Source organism: Chamaea fasciata, unplaced genomic scaffold, assembly GCF_029207755.1.
Source record: "Chamaea fasciata isolate MVZ Bird 193981 ecotype frontalis unplaced genomic scaffold, bChaFas1.0.hap1 SCAF_234, whole genome shotgun sequence".
In the NCBI taxonomy this organism is placed as follows: Eukaryota; Metazoa; Chordata; class Aves; order Passeriformes; family Sylviidae; genus Chamaea; species Chamaea fasciata.
This window is the reverse complement of record NW_027094319.1, coordinates 44,433-55,950: the sequence shown is the minus strand read 5'-3', so window position 1 is coordinate 55,950 and position 11,518 is coordinate 44,433. Positions and strand designations below refer to the sequence as shown.

Below are 11,518 nucleotides of genomic sequence, written 5' to 3'. Positions count from 1 at the left end.
CCTTAGGCTACAATAAGGGAAAGTCTCATTCTGGATCACAGTGCTGAGGTGTGCAGGGCAGAGCAGTCCCAGGGTGTGTTGTGTCTGTTGTGCACTTTGTGTCTTTTGGGTGTCTTGTCTTTTCCTTTAGTCTTTTCAGGCGCCTGTCAAAACCTCTGGCATCAGTCTTAGCATTTCTGATCTCTGTGCTCCTCAGCCAGGTGCCTTTGTCTCAGCTGCTCGGACACTCATCAGAATCCATCTCTCTTCACAAGCATCCAGTCCGATGCCTTTTCAGGTCTTGTTCTGAGCTGTACTGACAGCCGTGCACCGCCCTGATCCATTCCGGCGGGTTAGGTCTTGTGAGAATGCAAAGACAGGTCGAGGATTCTGACCGTAGGGTTCTCGGGCATCCATCTCTGCATTTCTTGGGATAAGTCATCCCGATGGCATCTTGTTCCTGCAGGGTTCTCTGAGCCTGGCCAGCTCACCTTCCTTCTCACCTCGGTCATCTCATTCCGAGTTCTCTGGACCCTCAGGGTCATTCTTCTTGCCCAGAGTTTTCTGTCCCTGTTGCGTCCCCTCGTTTGTCCTGTGCTGTGTCACGGGTGTTGGTGTGTGTTTGGCCGGGAGCTGCTCTGCCTTGATGCTCAGTCTGGGTGTAGGGGTACGAGGGTAATAGTGCCGGGGGCTTGAAATTTGTGATGTGGGGTGTAGTTAGACTGTAGAGGGTATTCCTAGATTGCCACAAGATGTGTGGAGCTGTCAAGGTATCCTGCAGCACTCTGACTTTTGTCCGAACTTTCTTTCAGATGCAGAGGGATGAAATCTGTGGCAGAGCCCCCCAGTCTGGGTGAGGGGCTCCCCTGAGAAGGTCAGTCACTGTTTTGATTTGCAGGGGAGGTGTAAATGATGGCTGTGTTACATCTCTGTTCTTTGTCTTTATTTTTAGGTGGTAAAGCCGGATCTCAGCAGTCAAGCTGACGTGGGCGAGGTGAGCAGCGATGGGTGGACAGAAGCAGTTGCTATTGTTCAAGCCTCACTCGCTGGTGCAACTCTAAGCCTCCGTTCTTGTGTGTTTTAGGGAGTCCACTCGCAGGAGGCCGAGCTCCCCTCTCACCAACGGGACGACAGACCCGGGTCACCTCACCCGTGAGCCCTCCGGGAGCATTCCAGGAGTCTGTGATGGAGCCTTGATCTTCTCCTTGTGAAGGCCCCATCCAGGTAGGCTTGGATAACGGGCGAGGAGTTGAGGTGAGTCAGGGAGGAGAAGGAGGGATGGTCCCCTCAAGTTCCAGCGCTGCCACGTCACCTTGTCTGCTCTTTACCCAGGCAGACCCTGCGACGCCGGCGTTGGCCTCTGAGCGCAGCTGAAGCACGGGGCCGAGGACACGGGCAAGCTTAGGAGACAGTGAGTAGCAGAATTGTCGGGTTTTGGGTGATGGGCTGCCAAGATTATGCTTTGATGTTTGGTTTTCTTTATTGTAGCTGTGTAGGAGACAACAGCCCAGCAACAGCAGGAATTTCCCTGAGGGAGAGGCGGCCTTCTTTGCCACCCAGCGTGGATTCACCTCCCTAGACGTCCAAGAGATAAGTGGAGGGCTCGGAGCCAGGGAGGGCTTGAAAGCGGGGTGTGGGATCAGGGGCCACCGGGAGGGATTTTTTGAGTCATTTTTGGTGACAGGGATGTCCAAGAAGTGACCGCTTAGGCTACAGAAAGTCTCATTCTGGATCAGAGTGCCGAGGTGTGCCGGGCAGAGCAGTCCTGGTGTGTGTTGTGTCACTTGTCTGTTGTGCACTCTGTCTGTTTGGTGTCTTGTCTTTTCCTTTTGTCCTTTGAGGGGCCTATCAAAACCCCTGGCATCAGTCTTAGCATTTCTGATCTCTGTGCTCCTCAGCCAGGTGCCTTTGTCTCAGCTGCTCGGACACTCATCAGAATCCATCTCTCTTCACAAGCATCCAGTCCGATGCCTTTTCAGGTCTTGTTCTGAGCTGTACTGACAGCCGTGCACCGCCCTGATCCATTCCGGCGGGTTAGGTCTTGTGAGAATGCAAAGGCAGGTAGAGGATTCTGACCGTAGGATTCTCGGGCATCCATCTCTGCATTTCTTGGGATAAGTCATCCCGATGGCATCTTGTTCCTGCAGGGTTCTCTGAGCCTGGCCAGCTCACCTTCAGTCTCACCTCGGTCATCTCATTCCGAGTTCTCTGGACCCTCAGGGTCATTCTTCTTGCCCAGAGTTTTCTGTCCCTGTTGTGTCCCCTCGTTTGTCCTGTGCTGTGTCACGGGTGTTGGTGTGTGTTTGGCCGGGAGCTGCTCTGCCTTGATGCTCAGTCTGGGTGTGGGGGTAATAGGATAATAGTGCTGGGGGCTTGAAATTTGTGATGTGGAGTGTAGCAGGGCTGTCGAGGGTATTCCTAGATTTCCACAAGATATGTGGAGCTGTCAAGGTATCCTGCCGCACTCTGACTGTTGTTCTGACTTTCTTTCAGATGCAGGTGGATGAAATCTGTGGCAGAGCCCCCCATCCTGGGTGAGGGGGCTCCCCTGAGAAGGTCGGTCACTGTTTTGATTTGCAGGGGAGCTGTAAATGGTGGCCGTGTTACAGCTCTGTTCTTTGTCTTTATTTTTAGACCAGACCCTGCGACACCGGCGTTGGCCTCTGAGCGCAGCTGAAGCACAGGGCCGAGGACACAGGCAAGCTTAGGAGACTGTGAGTAGCAGAATTGCTGGTTTCTGGCTGATGTGCTGCTAAGAGCACAGGGTCACGTTTAGTTCTCTTTATTGTAGCTGACGAGGAGACACCAGCCTGGTCACAGCAGGAATTTCCCCGAGGGAGAGGCAGCCTTCTTTGGGACCCGGCGTGGATGCACCTCCCCAGACATCTGAGAGATAAGTGGAGAGCTCAGAGCCGTAGAGGGCATGAAAGAAGAGTGTGGGGTCACTAGCAAGGTTTTTTGAGTCAGGTTTGAAGACAGGGATGTCTAAGCTGTGACCCCTTAGGTTTCATCCAGGGAGAGTCTCATTCTGGATCACAGTGCCGAGGTGTGCAGGGCAGAGCAGTCCTGGTGTGTGTTGTGTCTGTTGTGCACTCTGTGTCTTGGGTGTCTTGTGTGTGCTGTCTTTTCCCTTAGCCCTTCAGGGGCCTGTCAAAACCTCTGGCATCAGTCTTAGCATTTCTGATCTCTGTGCTCCTCAGCCAGGTGCCTTTGTCTCAGCTGCTCGGACACTCATCAGAATCCATCTCTCTTCACAAGCATCCAGTCCGATGCCTTTTCAGGTCTTGTTCTGAGCTGTACTGACAGCCGTGCACCGCCCTGATCCATTCGGCGGGTTAGGTCTTGTGAGAATGCAAAGACAGGTCGAGGATTCTGACCGTAGGGTTCTCGGGCATCCATCTCTGCATTTCTTGGGATAAGTCATCCCGATGGCATCTTGTTCCTGCAGGGTTCTCTGAGCCTGGCCAGCTCACCTTCCATCTTACCTCGGTCATCTCATTCCGAGTTCTCTGGACCCTCAGGGTCATTCTTCTTGCCAGAGTTTTCTGTCCCTGTTGTGTCCCCTCGTTTGTCCTGTGCTGTGTCACGGGTGTTGGTGTGTGTTTGGCCTGGAGCTGCTCTGCCTTGATGCTCAGTCTGGGTGTGGGGGTAATAGGATAATAGTGCTGGGGGCTTGAAATTTGTGATGTGGGGTGTAGTTAGACTGTAGAGGGTATTCCTAGATTGCCACAAGATGTGTGGAGCTGTCAAGGTATCCTGCAGCACTCTGACTTTTGTCCCAACTTTCTTTCAGATGCAGAGGGATGAAATCCGTGGCAGAGCCCCCCATCCTGGGTGAGGGGCTCCCCTGAGAAGGTCGATCGCTATTCAAGGTGAGAGTCACATATTTCACATTTTTTGGCACTCCAGTGCAGGCCACCTGCATTTACAGCTTGAAACAGGTGAGTCCCTTGGTAACCCCTGGGCAGCAGCTGGAGCCTGCTCCGGGCTGGGCTGAGGGAGCAAACACTTGTGGCTGACACAGCTCCACACTGGGGGTACTTGGGAAAACACCTGCCTTGTCCTGGATTGTTTTTTTTTTTGAGCTTTTGACAAGGTTTTAGTCATCACCTTGGTAAAAATAAATGGTAAGGACTGAAGACATGAGAGGCTGGCAGGTTATATGCACGAAAGACAACTTTTTTTTTCTTAAATATTTGTGCAACCTATATCTTAATTTTGAGACTCTTTTTTGGTCAACTTTATTGTAAAACCCCCTTATTTTCAAGTTAGCTGCTTCAATAATGAATTTGTTTTACAAATACCCGCTAATGTCCGAAGGTTAAAGCACTAACACCAACATCCCACCTCTTTTATTTTTGCAGCAAAATTTTATCTTTACTAAACTTGAAACTTGATGTTTTTGCAGGTAGTAAGTTAAAGAAGGTGTTTATCTGCCCATCACTGATAGTCAGGGTCATGAAGAAATTGCTCTAGTGTTCTAAAATAAATGCAGATTTTTAGGCCTCTCCCATTCTCTCTGACTAGCAGCATGTGAATTGATTTTTGATCTCCTTTCTGTTGGTGTCTGTGGGTTTTAAGCTGCATGGAGAAGGTGTCTGTGGACATGGCACCCAGGGAATGGTGCTGGGAAGGGCAGGATGGAAAGGAGCTGCTCAGGAATCCAGAGCAGCAGTGGAGTGGGAGCTGGTGCTGCTGCCTCAGTCACACCCTCCTGGACAGTCTGTGCAGTGATAATATTCCTACTTTCCTTCCTGAACCTGGGGTTGGAGGAGAACATGAGTCTTGGCATTGTTGGAAAGGGGAACTCCAGGGAAAAACTGCTGTTTGTGTCCTCAGAGAGCAGTGGGAAGAGCCTGGGAGAAATCCTGGCTGGCTGAGGGATCCTTGTGTCCCCTCAGGAATAAATCCCTGCGTCTCCTCAGACCTGCTGGTTTGCAGTAGAGTTTGGGCACCTTTCGCTGCAGCTGTGGTTCTTAATAACTGGAAGTCCATGGATTGCTGGGCGATTCCCATAAGTTCTCCTATTTTGTAGGAGCTGCACGGTGAGGTCAGCATTCTGATGGAGGCCCTGGCACAGCTGCCAAGGGCAAGGAACGTGGAGCATCCCGGGGCTTCTCCCACCCGAGTTTCTCCCGGAGCGTGCTGCGTGTCATGCCGGATGTTTAACCCGGGTTTGGGGTGTTCTCCTGCAGTCCCAGCTCTGACTGCTGCCCCCGAGCCCCGGCCTTGCTCGGTCCCAGCACTGAACCTGGCAGGTGGGTGTGCTTTTCCAGCCCTTTAATCCCACGGGCAATCCCAGATTCCCGGAGCTCCCCGAGGCACAGCCTGGCCTCCCTCCCTGGGAGCTGCATTTCAGTCTGCCTGGACCAAGGCCATCCTGTTTGAGACTTTATTCCTGTTGCTTTTCCTCTTCCAGGTTGTGGGCAAAAAGGAGAGAGCCAGTAGGAAGTGAAGCCACTGGAAGGCCTTATCCCAGTCCAAGGTTGGATAGGAGTAACTGGACCTGTTGAATTCCCACTTCCCTTTAAATTAGAGCAGAGGAAGCAGATTTTAAATCATCATTCCATGAACTTTCACCAACTTCATGACTCTTGCAAAAGTTTTCAATGTTAGAAATTCCTGAGCTTGTTTTCCAGGCAAGCTTGGATTTAGATGTTATTCCTTCCTTTTATTTGAAGGAATAACTCTGATTTTCTCTCTGATTTTAGTAAGGGAATATTTATTTATTCCAATTTTCCATCCTAATTGGAATTTTTGCACCTTGTAGAGCACATTTCCAAGGAAATTTACCCAATTAATGTTGGTAAATCAGGAATTGTCCAGCACCATCTCCACAAAATTCTGTGAATTCCCAAGAAAACGTTGAAGTATTTATTTGCCATGATTCATCTCTTTGTAAAGTTCAATTTACTGCATTTTTAATTACATAAATGCCATTAAAACCTGAATCCAGGCCTAGCTGCTGTTCCTTGGACACAAGGGGCTGGTTCTTTCCTACCTTGGCACATTTGGGTGTTTGTCCAAAATGAGCTTCCCACTAAAATAGAATTTGTTTCCAAGCAAAAGTGGGAATTGTCTAGAAAACCTTCTGTTCTGGGGGGCACTGGGTTTGTTTCCCTTATTGCTGCATAATTGAGGAAAGCCATGGTGCTTTTTTAGGCAGTGGCAGGAGGTGAAAGCTGCATTTATTTAATTTTGTATTTTATTTCTTGTTATTTTTGTATTTTTATGCTCTTTTGTTGTGGTTTCTCATGTTGCGTTTTGTGGTTTTTCAAACCTTTTTCTTCCGTTTTTTAATTTTTATATTTCTTTCTTTAGCTATTTATTTACTTGTTAAAACTACTTTTAGTTTTTTATTTTAATTTTTTGTTTAAATTTTTTTTCCACTTTTTTGTTACTTTGAAATTTTTTTCTTTTGGTATTTTAATTTTATTTATTATTTTCTATAGTTTTGGTTTATTTTTTCATATTTTCTTTGTTCCTTTTTTTTTTTCCCCCATACTCTTTCTTCCCCCGGGCGCCTGGGGGTTTGGCTGTTGGCAAGAAAGATGAGAAATGACCTCCGTGCCCGCTGGACGTCGGGATGTCACAGAGAGCGCAGTTGGCAAAAGCTCTGTATTTTCTGCTCCATAAAACTCCTGAAGGGAGAAAGCTGTGACCACCGTGGTGCCGTTTTTTCCTTCCCAGCCCCGACCAGGTCTCCTCCTACCCGTGCACAGTGTTACCAGCAGCAGCCTGCTGTCCAGGCTGTCGAGGCGCATTTCAGAGGGGGCAATAAAAACAAAGTAGACGTTTTATTTTGAACTCTCCGACCCTGCTTGTTTATTAGCAAAGAACTCCAAAACAAAGCGAACAAAAAAAGAAAACCCACAAACTAAACTCCCCCGCAACCCACCAAAAAAAAACCATAGAGAAAGAGAAAACATGCCCATATTATTTGAATAAAGATTAAAACTTTACCCCTTAGAAAACCAGGCTCATTTAATTCAAATTAATTGTGTTTCTGATGTGTTAGGTTAATGAATTCATCTAGTGTAAAATATCGTTTAAAATATAAACAAACGAATTAAAAAATAATGAAAAAGAAAAATAACAAAAAGTATAGGATATGAAAAATAATATAAATAATAAATACACAATATATTATTACATACTACACGTTTTATAAATATATATAATATACATAATATAAACATCTATAATGTACATAATCATGATATTTCAATGAAATGTATTATTATTTATAACATTACATAATAAATAATAAATTATTTTATATATAACTTTCTATACTTAATATATATAATAAATATAATAGTATAATAAACATAATACATGATGTATAATGTACATAATATAAAAGCTGAATTGTAATGATTAATGTAAATATCAGAATCACAAAGATAAAAAATATTGAAATAGAGCCTGAACGAAAGGCTTTTTTGTTTCGGTCTGGTTGCTGGCAGGGTTCTCGCAGGTGTGCTCGGGGGTCTTTTGGGCCATTTATTCCGGAGGCTGTTCGGAAGGGCATTTCTGGGCACGTTCGTTTATGGCTCCGCTCCGCGCCGCCGCGCGGCAGTGCTGCCACCCTGTGGGCAGAGAGCGGTAGTGCAGCTTCCCCCCCGCCCGGCCCGCCCGATCTGTGCGGCAATGCTGCCACCGTGTGGGCAAACAGCGGTAGTGCAGCTGTCCCTCCCGCCCGTCCCGCCTGATCTGTGCGGCAATGCTGCCACCCTGTGGGCAAACAGCGGTAGTGCAGCTGTCCCTCCCGCCCGTCCCGCCTGATCTGTGCGGCAATGCTGCCACCCTGTGGGCAAAGAGCGGTAGTGCAGCTGTCCCCCATGACCGTCCCGCCGGAGCCGTGCGGCAGTGCTGCCACCCTGTGGGCAAAGAGCGGTAGTGCAGCTGTCCCCCCCCGCCCGTCCCCGACGCGCGTGGCAGCCCCGCATTGTGAGCTCGGGGGCGGCGCTGCCGCCCGCCCGCCCGCAGCTCGGGGCCGAAAGGGAGGGAAAAAGGCAAGGAGCCCGGGCGCGTGGCAGCCGGCTGCCTGCGCGCGCCACCCGGACCCCGGAGCCGTCCGGGCGCGCTTTTCCGCGGCGTCTGCGGGTGTGCGGACACGGGATGGGGGCGCAGCGGCGCCGCGGGCGGCAGTCCATTGAGTCAGGCGCTTGTGTGAGCGGCCGAGGGGGCATTTTAGTGGGTTCCACTACCAAGATGGCGGCGAGACGCGAGGCGCCTGACCTTCTAAAAAGGGCGGCCAAAAGGGCGGGAAAAATAAGGACCCTATAGGTGATTATGCAGCTGCCTGCACAAAACCCCGACTACGGCGCCGCCCGGGGGCAATTTTCCGCGGCGTTTCCAGGTGTGGGGACACGGGCCGTGTGCTCAGTCGCGCCGCGTCCGCGTTCAGATTCGTTGATTTAGTCAGGCGTCTGCGTAAACACCTGGCGGAGGCCTATGCCGAGCCGCAAAGAACATGGCGGCCGGGACGGAAGTGGCCTCAGGAGCAACCAAGATGGCGGCAAGAGAAAGCGGAAGTCACACGTCGCCCCTCACAAAATGGCGCCGAAGCGCGAGGCGCCCGACCTTCCAAAAAAGGCGGCCAAAAGGGCGGGAAAAAATAAGGACTCTATAGGCATTTAGCCAGACGCCTGCACAAAAACCCCGACTACGGCGCTGCCCGGGCGCAATTTTCCGCGGCGTTTCCAGGTGTGGGGACACGGGCCGTGTGCTCAGTCGCGACGCGCTTGCGTTCGGATTCGTGGATTTAGTCAGGCGTCTGTGTAAACACCTGGCGGAGGCCTATGCCGAGCCACAAAGAACATGGCGGCCGGGACGGAAGTGGCCTCAGGAGCAACCAAGATGGCGGCAAGGAAAAGCGGAAGTCACGCGTCGCCCCTCACAAAATGGCGCCGAGGCGCGAGGCGCCCGACCTTCCAAAAAGGGCGGCCAAAAGGGCGGGAAAAAATAAGGACCCTGTAGGCGTTTACGCAGATGCCTGCACAAAAACCCCGACTACAGCGCCGCCCGGGCGCAATTTTCCGCGGCGTTTCCAGGTGTGCAGACACCGGCCATGTGCTCATCCGCGCCGCCTCCGGGTTCGGATTCGTGGATTTAGTCAGGCGTCTGTGTAAACACCTGCCGGGGGCCTTAGCGGTGCCGCAAAAAAGATGCCGGCGGGACCGGAAGTGGCCTCAGACGCAACCAAGATGGCGGCAAGGAAGGGCGGAATGCTCGTGGGGCTCATCGCGGCCGAAAATCACCGAGTGCAGCTCACACCCTGCAATGGCAAAAGCTGTTTTATTAAAACTCAGCCGAGAATTTTCCTCTTATTTCCAGGTCACAGGATATACTGAGCCTGAGAGGGATCCTAAAATCTGACTCTCAAGCAGACGGACCGTTTGAGAATCGAACTCAGCACCTTGGCATTACCCGGACTCTGCTCCAAGCAGCTGAACCAATCTCTGCATTATGGGGATGGACCTCCATAGGATGGCAACGCTTGGCCCCACTAAGGTAAGTGCAGTGCCGCCTTCTCTGCCAAAGCTGCTTCACACACCAGCCCCTGGAATGGCTCGAGGGCAGAACTGGCTGGCAGGTCACGACAGCACAAAGCTCTTCCAGTGACGCTGATTTCCTGTCCTTTCCAGGATTTACTCAACAGCTGCCGTAAAAGTACTTACACAAAGTCTCTTTCTGGGCGGAAAAGAGCAGGACAAGTCCTGAGGCTTCCCTTCTTCCACGGCCAAAGTTCTGGAGAGAGGCAGGGCCGGTCCCACCCGCACAGGGGCGTTTCCTGCAGGTGAGTGTTGCCGGGCCAAACTGATGGCAGCTGCTGAGGCCGGGGCTGCTTTTCTGGCCGGAGGCCTCGGTGCCCCCCCGTGCCACCTGCAGTGTCCCTCGGGGTTTCCTGCAGGTGTCCCGGGTGCCCGGAGGCGCAGGGAGGAAGGAGGCCGGCAGCCCCAGCGGGGCCAGCAGCCCTGGGATGATGTGCAGGGGAGGAGCTGTGCCTGCGGGGCCCCGCCCGTGGCAGCGGCGGCCAAACGCAGGGCCCGGGGCCGGGTTCGGGGCTGGCACGGACACGGCCCCGGGGCTGCCGCGGCTCCTCGGCCAGGGGCTGCTCCCACCGGGCATGGGGAGATGCTGCAGCCCGGACAGAGGCACCCACAGCCCAAGAGCTCCCCAGGGAACAGCTGGCATTGCCCGGGAACGGCGGCTCGGGCTGTCTGCAGAGGGGCTCAGACAGCAATTCCCACCTCCCGGAGCTCCCACACAGTTGCCAGGGATGTCCTGGCCACCCCAAATCCCCTCCCTTTCAGCCTGAGGACATCACCCATCGGCAGCATTAAAGCCAAGGTGCTCCTCCCTCACAGAAATTAAATCCAGAGCAACGGCCCTCGGAGATGCCTCAAAATCAAAGGTTTGAGTGGGATGGAGTTTCGTTTGGATGAAGTCTGGACTTTTCCAGGGAGCCAGCCGGAGTGCAGAAGTGATGGAAAGCTTTTGCAGGTGGGTCCCACTGGAGGTGTGCTGAAGGCAGGGATGGGCATCCCTTGCCTGAGGGAAAGGCGCTTGCAGAGGCCACTGCTGGGGCTCGGAAAGGAGCTGAGCTCCTACAGGGAGCTGTGTCCTCCCGAGGGCACAGGGGCTGCCTCAGCACAGGCCGGCCAGTGCCTTCTCCTGCTCTGAAACATCACCTGGAGCCCGAGCTCAGGGGGTGGCTGAATTCCAGGGAAATCTGACAGGTGACCCCCAGGGGATGAGGGTTAGAATTAACCAAATCTATGGAATAAAAACCTATCCTGTCCCCATCCTGCTGAGCTTCCTTGGAAGCTCTGCTGGTTCCTGACACATCTGGCATTCAAGCAGCAGCTCTGCGTGGGAATATCCATGCTCTGTGAGGCACTGTGAGGTTATTGCAGCAGGAACTGAGCAGGGAATTCGGGGCCGTGGGTATAATTCATCTAAACTAGCAAAGGTGACAGTGAACCCCAAATCTGGGCACCACACAGAGAACAATCTTTGTGCTGCCCTGTCAGCTCAAGCCCCTGGGCTGGGAAGTTTTGGGAGTCAAACATATGGAATGATAAAAGTCACAGCAACTGGTGTCACCCCGAGGGACAGTCCAAGTCCCAGACAATTCCTCTGCAGTCCCCTGGGGGGGAAAACACCCTCTGTCTGCCAGGAGCCCTGACTCTGTTTCTCCTATCAGCTGTGTTGGGCTTTAAGAACTTGAAATAACTTTGAAGCCAAAGAAATCACCTTTTCCTTTTGGTTTGATTGTGTTTTTTTGTTGTTTTTTTTTTTTTTTTTTTTTCTTTCAGATGCTGGACTTGCTTCTGTGGATGTGTGCTGAGCTCTGGCTGCAGGGGACTGTCAGGCCTGAATGGCTGTGAGTTTGTGTTCTTCTCGCTGGGGAAGCAGAAATAATTATTAATTAGACTGCAGAAATGTTTTCAGAAACCTTTCCCCTTTCCTGCCCTTTGCTGGTGGATCTTCTCTTTCTGCCTTTGACTTTACAAAGCTGTTCCCTGAT

The 11,518-nt window shown here is 51.6% G+C and overlaps 3 long non-coding RNA genes across 3 annotated transcripts; all 3 read left to right on the top strand.

Annotated features, from left to right (window-relative positions):
* Window positions 1–2,315: 2,315 nt before the first annotated feature.
* On the top strand, window positions 2,316–3,149 carry LOC136304970 (uncharacterized). The gene is made up of 3 exons (XR_010724929.1): window positions 2,316–2,535; window positions 2,614–2,693; window positions 2,771–3,149. It is a non-coding gene; the product is annotated as an uncharacterized lncRNA (long non-coding RNA).
* A 309-nt stretch (window positions 3,150–3,458) lies between these two features.
* On the top strand, window positions 3,459–6,779 carry LOC136304969 (uncharacterized). The gene is made up of 4 exons (XR_010724928.1): window positions 3,459–3,851; window positions 5,015–5,237; window positions 5,399–5,464; window positions 6,531–6,779. It is a non-coding gene; the product is annotated as an uncharacterized lncRNA (long non-coding RNA).
* A 2,579-nt stretch (window positions 6,780–9,358) lies between these two features.
* On the top strand, window positions 9,359–10,442 carry LOC136304971 (uncharacterized). The gene is made up of 3 exons (XR_010724930.1): window positions 9,359–9,498; window positions 9,633–9,784; window positions 10,356–10,442. It is a non-coding gene; the product is annotated as an uncharacterized lncRNA (long non-coding RNA).
* Window positions 10,443–11,518: the final 1,076 nt, after the last annotated feature.